General features: G+C 46.2%; 1 protein-coding gene across 2 annotated transcripts in view; it reads left to right on the top strand.

Annotated features, from left to right (window-relative positions):
* ptafr (platelet-activating factor receptor) overlaps positions 1–12,522 on the top strand; it is an 86,397-nt gene extending 73,875 nt beyond the window's left edge. The window contains exons 2-3 of one of the 2 annotated variants that reach the window (XR_007957990.1): positions 5,624–5,923; positions 12,382–12,522. The gene's annotated coding sequence lies outside the window, so the exon portion shown is untranslated. The remainder of the gene's footprint in view (positions 1–5,623; positions 5,924–12,381) is intronic. The other variant, XR_007957989.1, reaches the window with a different exon arrangement.
* The last annotated feature ends 220 nt before the right edge of the window (positions 12,523–12,742 follow it).

Genomic DNA, 12,742 nt, shown 5'->3' with positions numbered 1-12,742 from the left:
TCTGTTCTTATGTTTTGAGCAATCCATGTTACATTGCGTCTGTCATGTCACCGCCCACTCACACAGCTTGTCTCTACCTCCTGAAGCCTCTTAACATTCTCCCCATTCACAATCCCACCTAGTTTTGTATTGTTGACAAACTTGTAAATGTGCCATTTTCTCCCCTTGTTCAAATTGTTGATTTAGAACATGGACAGCAGGGCCCAGGGGCTGATCCCTGCTGTCCTCTGAAGAAGCCTTTCGGCACACTGGCCTTCACAAATCAGGGCATTCAGAAGTTGGGAAGTCATGGTGCAGTTGTACAGGACGCTGGTGAGGCCGCAGTTGGAGTATTGAGTTCAGCTTTGGTTGCCTGGCTATAAGAATGATATTACTAAACTGGAAAGAGTGCAGAAAAGATCTACAAGGATGTTGCCAGGACTTGAGGGACTGAGTTATAGAGAGAAGTTGGATAGGCTAGGACTTTATTCCTTAGAACGTAGGAGACTGAGAGGTGATTTTATAGAGGTGTATAAAATCATGAGGGGCATAGATAGGTAAATGCACTCAGTCTTTTTCCCAGAGTTGGGGAATCAAGAACTAGAGGGCATCACTTAAGGTGAGAAGGGAAAGATTTAAGAGGAACATGAGGGGCAACTTTACACAAAGGGTGGTATCCATGTAGAACGAGCTGCCAGAGGAAGTGGTTGAGGCAGGTACAATAACAACTTTTAAAAGATAGTTGGACAGGTACATGGATTGGAAAGGTTTAGAAGATTATGGGCCAAATGCTGGCAAATGGGACTAGCTTGGATGGGGCACCTTGGTCGGCATGGACCAGTTGGGCCAAAGGGCCTGTTTCTGTACTGTACTCAATGACTCTATGACCTCATGGTTGAGAACTTCAAGTTCCTTGGTGTTAACATCACCAATAGCTTGTCCTGGTCCAACTACATAGATGCCATGGCCAAGAAAGTGCACCGGTGCCTCTACTTCCTCAGGAGGCTAAAGAAATTCAGCATGTTCCCATTGACCCTCAACAATTTTTATAGATGCACCTTTGAAATTGTCCTATTCGGATGCATCATGGCTTGGTATGGCAATTGCTCTGCCTGAGACCACAAGAAACTGCAGAGAGTTGTCAGCACATCATGAAAACCAGCCTCCCCTCCATGGACTCTGTCCACACTTGTCGCTGCCTTGGTAAAGCAGCCAAGATAATCAAAGACCTCACCCACCCTGAAAATTCTCTCTTCTCCTCCCTCCCATCGAAAAGAAGGTACAAAAGCTTGAAAACAAATACCACCAGGCTCAAGGACGGCTTCTATCCCACAGTTGTAAGGCTCTTGAACAAACCTCTTGTACAATAAGATGGACCCTTGACCTCACAATCTGCCTTGTCATGGCCTCGCACCTTATTGTCTGCCTGCACTGCACTTTCTCTGTAACTATAACACTATATTCTACATTCTTTTATTGCTTTTTTCCCTTGTACTATCTTGATGTACTGATGTTGTGAAAAGATCTGTATGGATGGCATGCAAAACAAAGTTTTCACTGTACCTCAGTACCTGTTGCAATAATAAACCAACTACCAATTACCTCACTAGTAGCAACCTGCCAACCTGTGGAGGATCTGTTAATCCCTACTTTTTGCTTTCTGTCCAATAGCTAATTCTCAGTCCATGTCAGTATATTACCCCCAATTCCATGTGGTCTAATTGACGACCTTGTGTGTGGGACCTTTTGTGGTTTCTTGTATAATTTGTATTTAATATATGTTTTTTCTTGTGATACTATGTGCCTGTGATGCTGCTGCATATACTGTACGTTTTTCATTGCACCTGTGCGTACATGTACTTGTGCATATGACAATAAACTCAACATTAGACTTTAGACTATCAAAAATCAGAATACAACATATCCATTGGTTCCTCCTTGTCTAGGATCCAAGGGATCTCAATGTCTAAGATCCAAGGGATCTTAGAGTCTAGGATCCGAGAGCAAAGCCTCTGAATAAAAGGACGTTCCTTTAAAACTGAGGAGGAGGAATTTCTTCAGCCAGAGGGTGGTGAATCTGTGGAATTCATTGCCATGGAGGGCTGTGGAGGCCAAGTCATTGGGTGTATTTAAGGCAGAGATTGATAGGTTCTTGATTGGCGAGGGGGTTAAGGGTTACGGGGAGAAGGTGGGAGAACGGGGTTGAAAAAAGATCAGCAATGATGCCATGATTGAATGGCAGAACAGATTCGATGGGCTGAATGGCCTAATTCTGCTCCTATATGGTCTCCTATGTGCAGCTCCAACAACACTCAAGAAACTCAACGCCACCCATGACAAACCAGCCATTTGATCAGCAGCTACTCCGCCACCTAAACGCCATTGTCTTCCAGCAGCAGCACGTGGAATTGTCTACAGATGCACTGCACTTACTTACCAAGGCACCTTCAAGGGCACCTCCCAAACCCACGACTTCTACCACACATAGGGACAAGGGTGGCAGACACACGAGAACACCGTCACCTCCAAGTTGCCCTCCAGCTCATAAACCGTCCTGACCTGCAAATATATTACTGATCCTTCATTGTCTGTGGGTTGGAGTTTTGGAACCCTGGTCCCAACAACACTGCTCATGTACCCTCACCACATGGACTTCAGCAGTTCATGAAGGCAATTCCCACCACCTTTTCAAGAGCACTTAGGAATGAAAAATAAAAAGAGTGACACGCACTTTCCATGCATTAATGAAAAAAACATTTGTTACTGGAACTTACCAGATGGAAGTAATCACTCCATTCTTTACAGCAAAAGAGCTATCACTTTGCTGCCATGATCTAGCATCCTCTCTCATATACAATTAATGTCAGAACTGCCAGTTAAAAACGTGTCCGAACCATCACAAAGAAATTGTTTGAATTACAAGACAAAGATTGGACTCACTGAAGTAGAATGCCAAGGTGATAATAAAGGATCTCCCAGAGCGAAGCTTTGAAGCCCATTTAGATGTCACCAATCATATGTTCAGGTGTACAGTAACGGGATTTAACTGGAGCACTTCCTTCCTTTATCAGGAATGATGGTGTGTTTTTTTGCAGTTGTTACAACAGTGAAGCTGTCAGCCGTCACCATCATTGTACAATAAAGCTGGTAGAAATCCAGAGGCTGCTGTTGGTACTCTCACACAGGATGTCCATTTTCCAAGTGTAACCTTCAAATGAAAGCTATTTAAAAAAGGAGAGAGAGAGAGAGAGAGAGAGAGAGAGAGAGAGAGAGAGAGAGAGAGAGAGAGAGAGCAGGGAACTGCTGACTTGTCAGGAAGGTGCTGGAATTTATAGTGTGGGATGTGGTAACAGAACACTTTGAAAAGAATAACAGGATGGGGTAGAGTCAACATGGATTTATAAAAAGAAAATAATGTTTGATTAATCTTTGAGGATGTGACAAGTAGAATAGATAAGAACCTAAGACCATAAGATGTAGGAACAGAATTAGGCCATTCGGCCCATTGAGTCTGCTCTGCCATTCAATCGTGGCTGATCTTTTTTCAACCCCGTTCTCCCACCTTCTCCCTGTAACCCTTAACCCCCTTGCCAATCAAGAACCCATCAATCTCTGCCTTAGATACACCCAATGACGTGGCCTCCACAGCCCTCTGTGGCAACGAATCCCACATATTTACCACACTCTGGCTGAAGAAATTCCTCTTCATCTCAGTTTTAATGGGACGTCCCTTTATTCTGAGGCTGTGCTCTCGGGTCCTGGACTCTTCTATTAATGGAAAGATCCTCTCCACGTCCACTCTATCCAAGCCTTTCAGTATCCGGGAGAAAGTAGGACATAGAACTGTGCAGCGCAGGAACAGGCCCTTCGGCCCTTGAATTCTGTGCTGACCATGATGCCAAATTAAATCAGACCCATCTGCCTGCACATGATCCGTATCTCTCCATTCCTTGCATGTTCATGTGTCTGTCTAAATGCCTCTTAAACGCCACTACCTTATCTGCTTCTGTCACCACCCCTGGCAGTGCGATGAGGGTAACTACTGCCCTCCGTGTGAAGAACTTACCAATTTGCAGACAAATGTAAACTATTCCATCACACTCCTGACTTGGGACTTATGGTTGGTGTAAAGGATTTAAAGTCAGGAGAAAAGTCACTAATGGACAATAAGTCAGGATATAGTAACACCTCACCCAGTGGACAACCATCTCTCCTTCCACCACTGGCTCACAATGGCTACGGTGTGTACTAATTAAGAAATATACTGTAGTTATTGGCCCAGACGACTCCAGCAGCACTTCCCAAACCTGCCTGTTCTACCACCAAAAAGGACAGGGGCAGCAGGTGTGTGGGACCTGCAGATTCCACTCCGGACTTGAAAGGACGCCATCCCCTTCTCCCAGTTCCTCTGCCTCCGCCTCATGTGTTCCCATGATGAGGCTTTCCATTCTAGGATATCAGAGATGTCCTCCTTTTTCAGTGACCGGGGTTTCCCTTCCATCACCATCAATGCTGCCCTTACCCGTATCTCCTCCATTTCCCGCATGTCTGCCCTCACCCCCTCCCTCCCGCTGACATAACAGGGACAGGGTTCCCCTTGTCCTCACCTACCACCCCACGAGCCTCTGTATCCAACACATCATTCTCTGCAACTTCCGCCACCTCCAACGGGATCCTACCACCAGGCACATCTTCCCCTCACCCCCCTCTCTCTGCTTTCTGAAGGACCGCTCTCTCCGCGACTCCCTCGTCCACTCGTCCCTCCCCACTGATAACCCCTCCTGGCACTTACCCCTGCAATGGCACCAAGTGCTACACCTGTCCCTACACCTCCTCCCTCACCACCATTCAGGGTCCCAGATAATCCTTCCAGGGGAGGCAACACTTCACCTGTGAGTCCAAGGGTGTCATTTATTGCATCCGGTGCTCCCGGTGTGGCCTGTACACCAGTGAGACCGGACGCAGATTGGGTGACCGCTTCGTCGAGCACCTTCGCTCCGTCCGCCGCAACAGCCGGGACCTCCCAGTGGCCACCGACTTCAATTCCACATCCCACTCCCACACTGACATGTCTGTCCACGGCCTCCTCTACTGCCACGTTGAGGCCAGATGCAGGTTGGAGGAACAATACCTCATATTCTGCCTTGGGAGTCTCCAACCTGATGGCCTCAACATCAATTTCTCCAACTTCCGGTAACCCCTCCCCTTTTTTTTTCTTCCCCCCCCCCCCCCTCCCCCCCCCAACCTTTGTCTTCCCTTATTCCTGTGGTTCTGTTCCCCCACCTTGATGACCTGCCCATCTCCTCTCCTCCCCTCCCCCATCCCTTATTCCATGGTCCACTGCCCTCTCCTACCGGATTCTTTCTTCTTCAGCCCTTTGCCTCTTCTACCTACCACCTCTCAGATTATTACATCTTCCCTCCCCCCTCCTCCACCCACCTACCTTCCCCCTCTCATCTGGATTTGCCTATCACCCGAACTCACCTGGACTCACCTCTCACCTGAACTCACCTCTCATCTATCCCCTGCCTGTGTGTGCTCCTCCCCCTCCCCCCACCTTCTTATTCTGGCTTCTGCCCTTTTCCTTTCCAGTCCTGATGAAGGGTCTCAGCCTGAAACGTTGACTATTTATTTCCCTCCATAGATGCTGCCTGACCTGCTGAGATCCTCCAGCACTTTTTGTGTATTGCTCCAGATTCCAGAATCTGCAGAATTTCTCGTGTCTCCACTCTCCATCATTGCTGGGTCTAAATCCTGGAACTCCCTCCCCAACAGCACCGTGGGAGAGCCTTCACCCGAAGGACTGATTCAGAATGGCAGGTCACCACCACCTTCTCGAGAGTAGAACAATAAATTCTGCCTTCTCATTGGAAAGAGCGCAGAGGACATTCACGAGGATGTTACCGGGACTCGAGGGACCGAGTTATCAAGAGAGGTTGAGCAGGTTTGGACTTTTTCTCATTGGAGCGTAGGAGAATGATGGGTGATCTTCTCTGTAAAATCATGAGGGCCATAGATAGGGTGAATGCACCCAGTTTTTTCCTGGGTTTAGGGAATCAAGAACTAGGTTTAAGATGGGGAGGGGAGAATTTAATAGGAACCTGAGGGGCCACTTTTTCACCCAGAGAGTGGTCCATATATGGAATGAGCTGCCAGAGGAAGTAGTTGAGGCAGGTACATTAACAACACTTAAAAGGTACGTGGACAGGTACATGGATAGGAAAGGTTTAGAAAGATATGGGCCAAATGTCGGCAAATGGGACTGGCTTAGATGGGAATCTTGGTTGGGATGGACCAATTGTGTCAGAGGGACGGTTTCCATGCTGTATGGCTCTATGACACCCACATCCCAAAAAGGAATAAATAAATTTTAAGAGTGTTTGGAATGTAGGAGATTTACTAAGTAGTACAGACTGCACGAGCTAAGTACCTGGGAATAATTTTTATAACTCTTGTCCAATCCCTCATAACTAGCTGCCTTCTTTTCATTAGGCAGATAATATCAATACAGTGATTTCCTCCTGAGCTCTTGGATTTTCATTTCCACACCCTCCTCTCTCACAATTGCAGTATTAATATTTTAGTTTCACCAGCAGCGTTGGAAGGTTTTGTAATCTCTCCTACACTCCTCTTTGACTTTGAATCTAAAACCGGGACAACTGCAATTTTTCTTATATGGATTCCTCTTAAATGCTTACTCAGAAGCTATAAATCTGAAAAATCAGTTACACGTTTAATAGAAGTCAGGGAACACACAGATGGAATCAGCTTTGTTGACAATTTCGAGTCAGTATCAGAGTGGTTCAAGATGAATGGTGTGTCCTTACTCTACTCAACTGATATTGCTGAGGTAGGCACGAGCAGAATCCTTGTCCTTTTATCAGCTACTGTGCTGTCAATCATCACAGAAGTATTAGCATATTACTGTAACAATTATGATAGGTCTTTAGTGTTTACAGTTTTAATGGCAGGTTGAATTGGTGCTTTCAATAGTAATTGAATTCCTCCCTATCTGAAACCAGTAATTGATAATTGCATAATAATTAGATCCCATACAATATCTGAAATAATCGATGAAATGATGGCATTTGCGAAGTTTGAAACTAACCTCTGGCAGATGCTCGGAATATCTCAGCCACATTCTGCAATAAGCAGTCTGCATTCATTAATTCGTCGAGTAAAGCATGTTACTGTGCAAAACATTAACCAAGTGGGGACAGGATTGTTTTCTGGGTGTTTTAGCACCTTCTAAAGGCACTATATCAGACCTAGAGTACAAATTATACAGACAGACACATTAGGAGCAGGAGTAGACTCTTAAGCCAGCTCTACCACCTAATAGAACATGACTTGTCTGATTGTAATCTTAACTCTGCATTCTGCCTCCTCCTGATAACCTTTCACAGATGCTACTTGACCTGCTGAGTTCTTCCAGCATTCCGTTTTTTTCTGTTCCAGATTCCAGCATCTGCAGGTCTCTTTTGTCTTCAACCTTTCACCCTTGTTTAGCAAAAATCTATATAACTCTACCTTAGTATGTTCAAAGCTCACTCTGTGTTCACCACTCTTTGTGGAAGAGGCTCAGGACCCACCCCACGGGGAAAAGATTTTGCTTCATCTTTGCCTTAAATGTGCTTTATCTTAAGTTAGTGACCCCTCCAGTTCTAGATTCTGCAACAAGAGGAAAAAATCCTTTCAGCAGCCACCCTGTCAAAACCCCTTCAGGATATTGTATGTTTCAATCAAGTTGCATCTCACTGTTCTAAAGTCCAGCAGATCAAAGGTTAACCTGTCCAACCAAAGATAATCCATTGTTTCCAGGTGTTGTTCCAGTAAAGCTTCTCTGAACTGCATCCAGCGCATTGACATCCTTCCTTAAATAAGGAGACCAATACTGTACATAGATGTGGTCTCACCACTGCCCTATATACGTAACTGAAGAATAACCTCCCCACCTTTGTATGCAATTCCTCCAGCAATAACATTTTGCTAGCACAGTAGTGTAGCGGTTAGCATAATGCTTTACAGCGCCAGCGACCCGGGTTCAAATCCGGCCACTGTCTGTAAGGAGTTTGTATGTTCTCCCCGTGTCTGTGTGGGTTTCCTCCAGGTGCTCCGGTTTCCTCCCACATTCCAAAGACGTACAGGTTAGGAAGCTGTGGACATGCTATGTTGGCGCCGGAAGCGTGGCGACACTTGCGGGCTGCCCCCAGAACACTCTACACAAAGATGCATTTCACTGTGTGTTTCGATGTACATGTGACTAATAAAGATATCTTACTTTATCTTAATTAAGATTACTTGCTTCACCCACATACTAGCCTTTCCCTGGTGCACCAGGGACATACAAATCCCTTGCGTCTCAGAGGTCTGAATTAAGCATCGTACTGAGTGAAACATACCTTGCCCTCCTCTCCTCATCCACTCTGTGACCCAAAGTATTTGCATATAAATATTTTCAGGATTGCTGACGCTGGTTGCAATTTCCATCAATGGACACATGGGGTCGCCGTTTGCACACCAAGCCATTAACATGACTCTTATGTTCAGATTGAGATGGTTGCCCTAAAGATTACTTTTATGTTGCCAAACAACCTCTCTGAGGCTTCTATCCAAATGTGTTACATTTAAAATATTATACTTTTCAGAAAATTCCACAGTATATTCGGGTATTAGGCCTGTAAACGTTGCAGCTCAATGGTTGTTTCTTGGGTGCCGTCTGGGCTACTGAGAGCCCTGATATGGGTGCATGGGAGAGACTGAAGGCAGGAATGTGCCCATCTCAGGTCAAAGTGCACCGTCTGCTACAGCCACGAATAAGGAAAATTGATGTAAGATTCCTGTTGCCGAAAAGAATCCTTGTGTCTGAACCAGGGCTGCAATGTACTTGAACACAACCCTTTGCAATTATGAAGTTTCTTGGGGACTTCCGAACAAAATCTGGATCGATGCAGAAAGGGCTGCTCACCAGCAACCTCCCACCCACCCCCCACCAAACTCTGTAGACCCAAACTATGTCCAGCAGCTTGAGAAAGAAGGTTTGATTTCAAGTGCCAGACCAGAGGCAATGGTCCATTGCAATGCTGATAGCATGTTGCACTGTTGGAGGTGCTGTCTATTGTAGGAATCTTTAGTGTCATGACACTGCCTCGAAGAGGAGCAGGAGAGATATCCCAGTGTCTAGCCTAAAATTTATTTCTTAATCAACATGACTAAACCATTATCACATTGTTAGAGGATCAAAGGACTGTAGATGCTGGAATCTAGATGAAAAACACTATGATGCTGGAGGAACTCTGTCTCACCTGAAAAGACTGTTTGGGTCCCTGGATGGAGGTGATGGAGGTGGTGTCGGGGCAAGTGTTGCACCTATGATGGGGGCAGTGGAAAGTTCCCTGGGTGGGAGTGGGATGGGTGGGTGGGGGAGACAAGGTGCAAGGGACAGGGTGGAAGGAGCTGTAATTGAGGGACCCAAACAGTCCTTTCAGGTGAGACAGACATTGACCTGCACCTCCGTTAGTATCATCGACTGCATTTGGTGCTCCAGTGTGGCCTCCTCTACATTGGTGAGACCAAACACAGACGAGGTGACCGTTTCACAGAACACCTGTGCTCTGTCTATAACCGCGATCTGCATCTCCCCGTTGCTAGTCACTTCAGCTCCCCCTCCCACACTATCACAGATATGTCAGTCCTCGGCCTTCTCCACTGCCAGGAGAATTCCAAGCGCAAACTGGAGGAACAGCACCTCATTTTCCATCTTGGAACCTTGCAGCCTTTCTCTCCTTACCTTTGACCCATCCCCCAGTGGATCTGCTCTCCCCTCCTACCCCGCACCTGCCTATCACTATCTCTTACCTGCATCTACCTATCACCACCCTGTGCCCACCCCGCCTCCCCTCTTTTGTCCACCTATCACTGCTCTGCTTTTCCCTCCTATATATCGGGCTTCCCCTTTTCCTCTCTTCAGTCCTGAAGAAAGGTCCTGACCCGAAACGTTGACCGCCTGCTTTTCTCTATGGATGCTGCCTGGCCTGCTGAGTTCCTCCAGCATCACAGTGTTTTTTTTAATCACATTGCTGACTGTGGGAGCTTGCTGTGCATTAATTGGCTGCTTCAATTCCTACATTGCCACAGTAATGTAGCGTTTAGTGCAACACTATTACAGCACCAGCGACTCGGGTTCAATTCCGGCCGCTGTCTGTAAGGAGTTTGTACGTTCTCCTTGTGTCTGCGTGGGTTTCCTCCTGGTGCTCCGGTTTCCTCCCACATTCCAAAGACGTACGGGTTAGGAAGTTGTGGGTATGTTATGTTAGTGCCGGAAGCGTGGCGACACTTGCGGGCTGCCCCCAGAACACTCTACGCAAAAGATGCATTTCACTGTGTGTTTTGACGTACATGCGACTAATAAAGATATCTTATCTTAACTGGCCATCAGCACTACCTATTGCCTGTGAAGCTCTGTGGGATATGTTGATGTGCTATAGAAATGCAAATCTTTCTATACATCACCAATATAAAATCTAGATGTTTCTCCCATATTTTGCACTGTCAAACATTCCTTTTCTTGGCTGTGATCAGATGTTGTGATGTAATGCATTGGCCCCAAGCCCCATAAACACTCCAATCAAACCCCTGACCTCATTAGAACTACCCACTCATTCCCTGCATGTTCTGCATCCCTTGGCGAGACCTCTCTGTGTGGATGATGAACTGCCAGTTGCTGCCACATTTCAGGAAGGATTTTGTCACACCCGCTCGTGTCCAAGGCGGACCAGATTCAAACTGTTAATTTCTGTGGCTTTTACCACCTGCTTCAGTTGGAACTGAACCCAAATATTTTTTGAGAATTCTGCTTGTTGCAGTTAACCATTGCACTACTGGCCTCGTGTAAGGCACTTCACTTTTTACCATGCCATCCTGAGCTATGTTGTGATGAAGGGTCTTGACCCGAAACGTCGACTGTTTATTTCCATCCATAGATGCTGCCTGACCTGCTGAGTTCCTCCAGCATTTTATGTGTGTTTCTCCAGAGTCCAACATCTGCAGAATCTCTTGCGTCTCCCTTCACGCAGGCTGCATTGCCTGACTCCTTCCTCTTTTCTCCCCTGGGGAGTGTTGTAGAACAGAAAGACCTATGGGTACAAGTACATGGTTCCCTGAAAGAGACTGGATAGGCTGGGACTGTTTTCCCTGGAGCAAAGGAGGCTGAGGGGTGACCTCATAAAGGTTTATAAAATCATGAGGGGCATAGGTAAGGTGGATGGTCACCGTCTTTTTCTCAGGCTAGGGGAGTCTAAAACTAAAGGGTATCGGTTTAAGGTGAGAGGGGAGAGATTTAAAGGGGACCTTGGAGACAAGTTTTTCACACAGAGGGTGGCGGGTATGTAGAACGAGCTGCCAGAGGAAGTGGTAGAGGCAGGTACAATATAATGTTTAAAAGGGATTTGAACAGGTTCATGGATAGGAAAGGTTTAGAGGGATATGGGCCAACTGCAGGTAACTGGGACTAGCTCAGGTAGGCACCTTGTTTGGAAGAGACGAGTTGGCTAAAGGGCCTGTTTCTGTGTTGTATAATTCCATAACTCCATCTATGACTGTCACCCACTCACCCCATCTCCCCAGCCACCTGCTGATACCTCCCTTTTCCAGGCGCAGAGGGCTGAACAAGCTGCAGGTGCCCAGTGTCGACAAGGTGGGGCAGGTATTGAGTGGTGAGTTGGCCTCAGACTGCGTGGTCTCATGGACCCTGCCTCTGGAAGGTGCTGGCTGCTCGTCACTGTCAAAGGGTTTGAACTGCTTTTAAATGTCTCTAATGAAGACCTCCCATGGAGTCATACAGCAGGGAAACAGGCCCCTACGACCTACCAACTCTGTGCCCCTCCACCCCCCTACACCAGTCTGACCATATTCACCCCCCACTTCCACTGACTACCCCCTCAAACTGTATCGCATCTATACACTGGGGGCAACTTACACAGGCCAACTAACCTAGCAACCCACACGTCCCCGGGATGCAGGAGCACCCAGAGAAAACCATGTGGTCATAGGGAGAACGTGCAAACTCCACACAGACAGCATCCGAGGTCAGGAATGAAGTTGTGGGCAGGCTATGTTGGTGCCGGAAGCGTGGTGACACTTGCGGGCTGCCCCCAGAACACTCTACGCAAAAGATGCATTTCACTGTGTGTTTCGATGTACATGGGACTAATCTTATCTTATCTAATAGCAGGTCTACTAGCTGTGCCACTATGCTGTATTTTTAAGCTGTTCAGATAATTTAACTATTTTTTAAAGTATATTTTTGTAAATAAATAAATTTAATTAAAAGCTCCTGAAAATTTAAAGCATTAATGTAAAGTAAAATACTTCAAGCACTTATCTGCACTTATTTTTCTTCAGGGAGACGAATAGATTCGTTGTTTGTACTGGCCAATGGACCTGGCAGCTATCAGTCAACTTGCTATGGCCTTTGGTGATTTGATACAATCAGAAGAAATAAAATATCTCTCAAGGGACAATCAGCAGTTTGTAGAAAAAGAGCCAATTCATTAAAGTCAATTTCTTCAAGTTTGACCAGTTGTTTTTCTTTTCCCCAGGAGCACAGGATGATTGGACATGGTTTCTGGATCCTCTGAACGGTGGAAGCTGTGCTTCCAAGAAATCTGACTTAAATGGCTAATAGGGTTTCTTGAATGGTTGAGTAATATACTTTGTTCCGAATAGATGATGGAGTATAATTTTGGTTTCATTTAACCTCTTT

The sequence above is a fragment of the Pristis pectinata genome, chromosome 22 (assembly GCF_009764475.1).
Source record: "Pristis pectinata isolate sPriPec2 chromosome 22, sPriPec2.1.pri, whole genome shotgun sequence".
Lineage (NCBI taxonomy): Eukaryota > Metazoa > Chordata > Chondrichthyes > Rhinopristiformes > Pristidae > Pristis > Pristis pectinata.
Note: the sequence above shows the minus strand (reverse complement) of the source record. Positions and strands in the feature narration are given on the sequence as shown.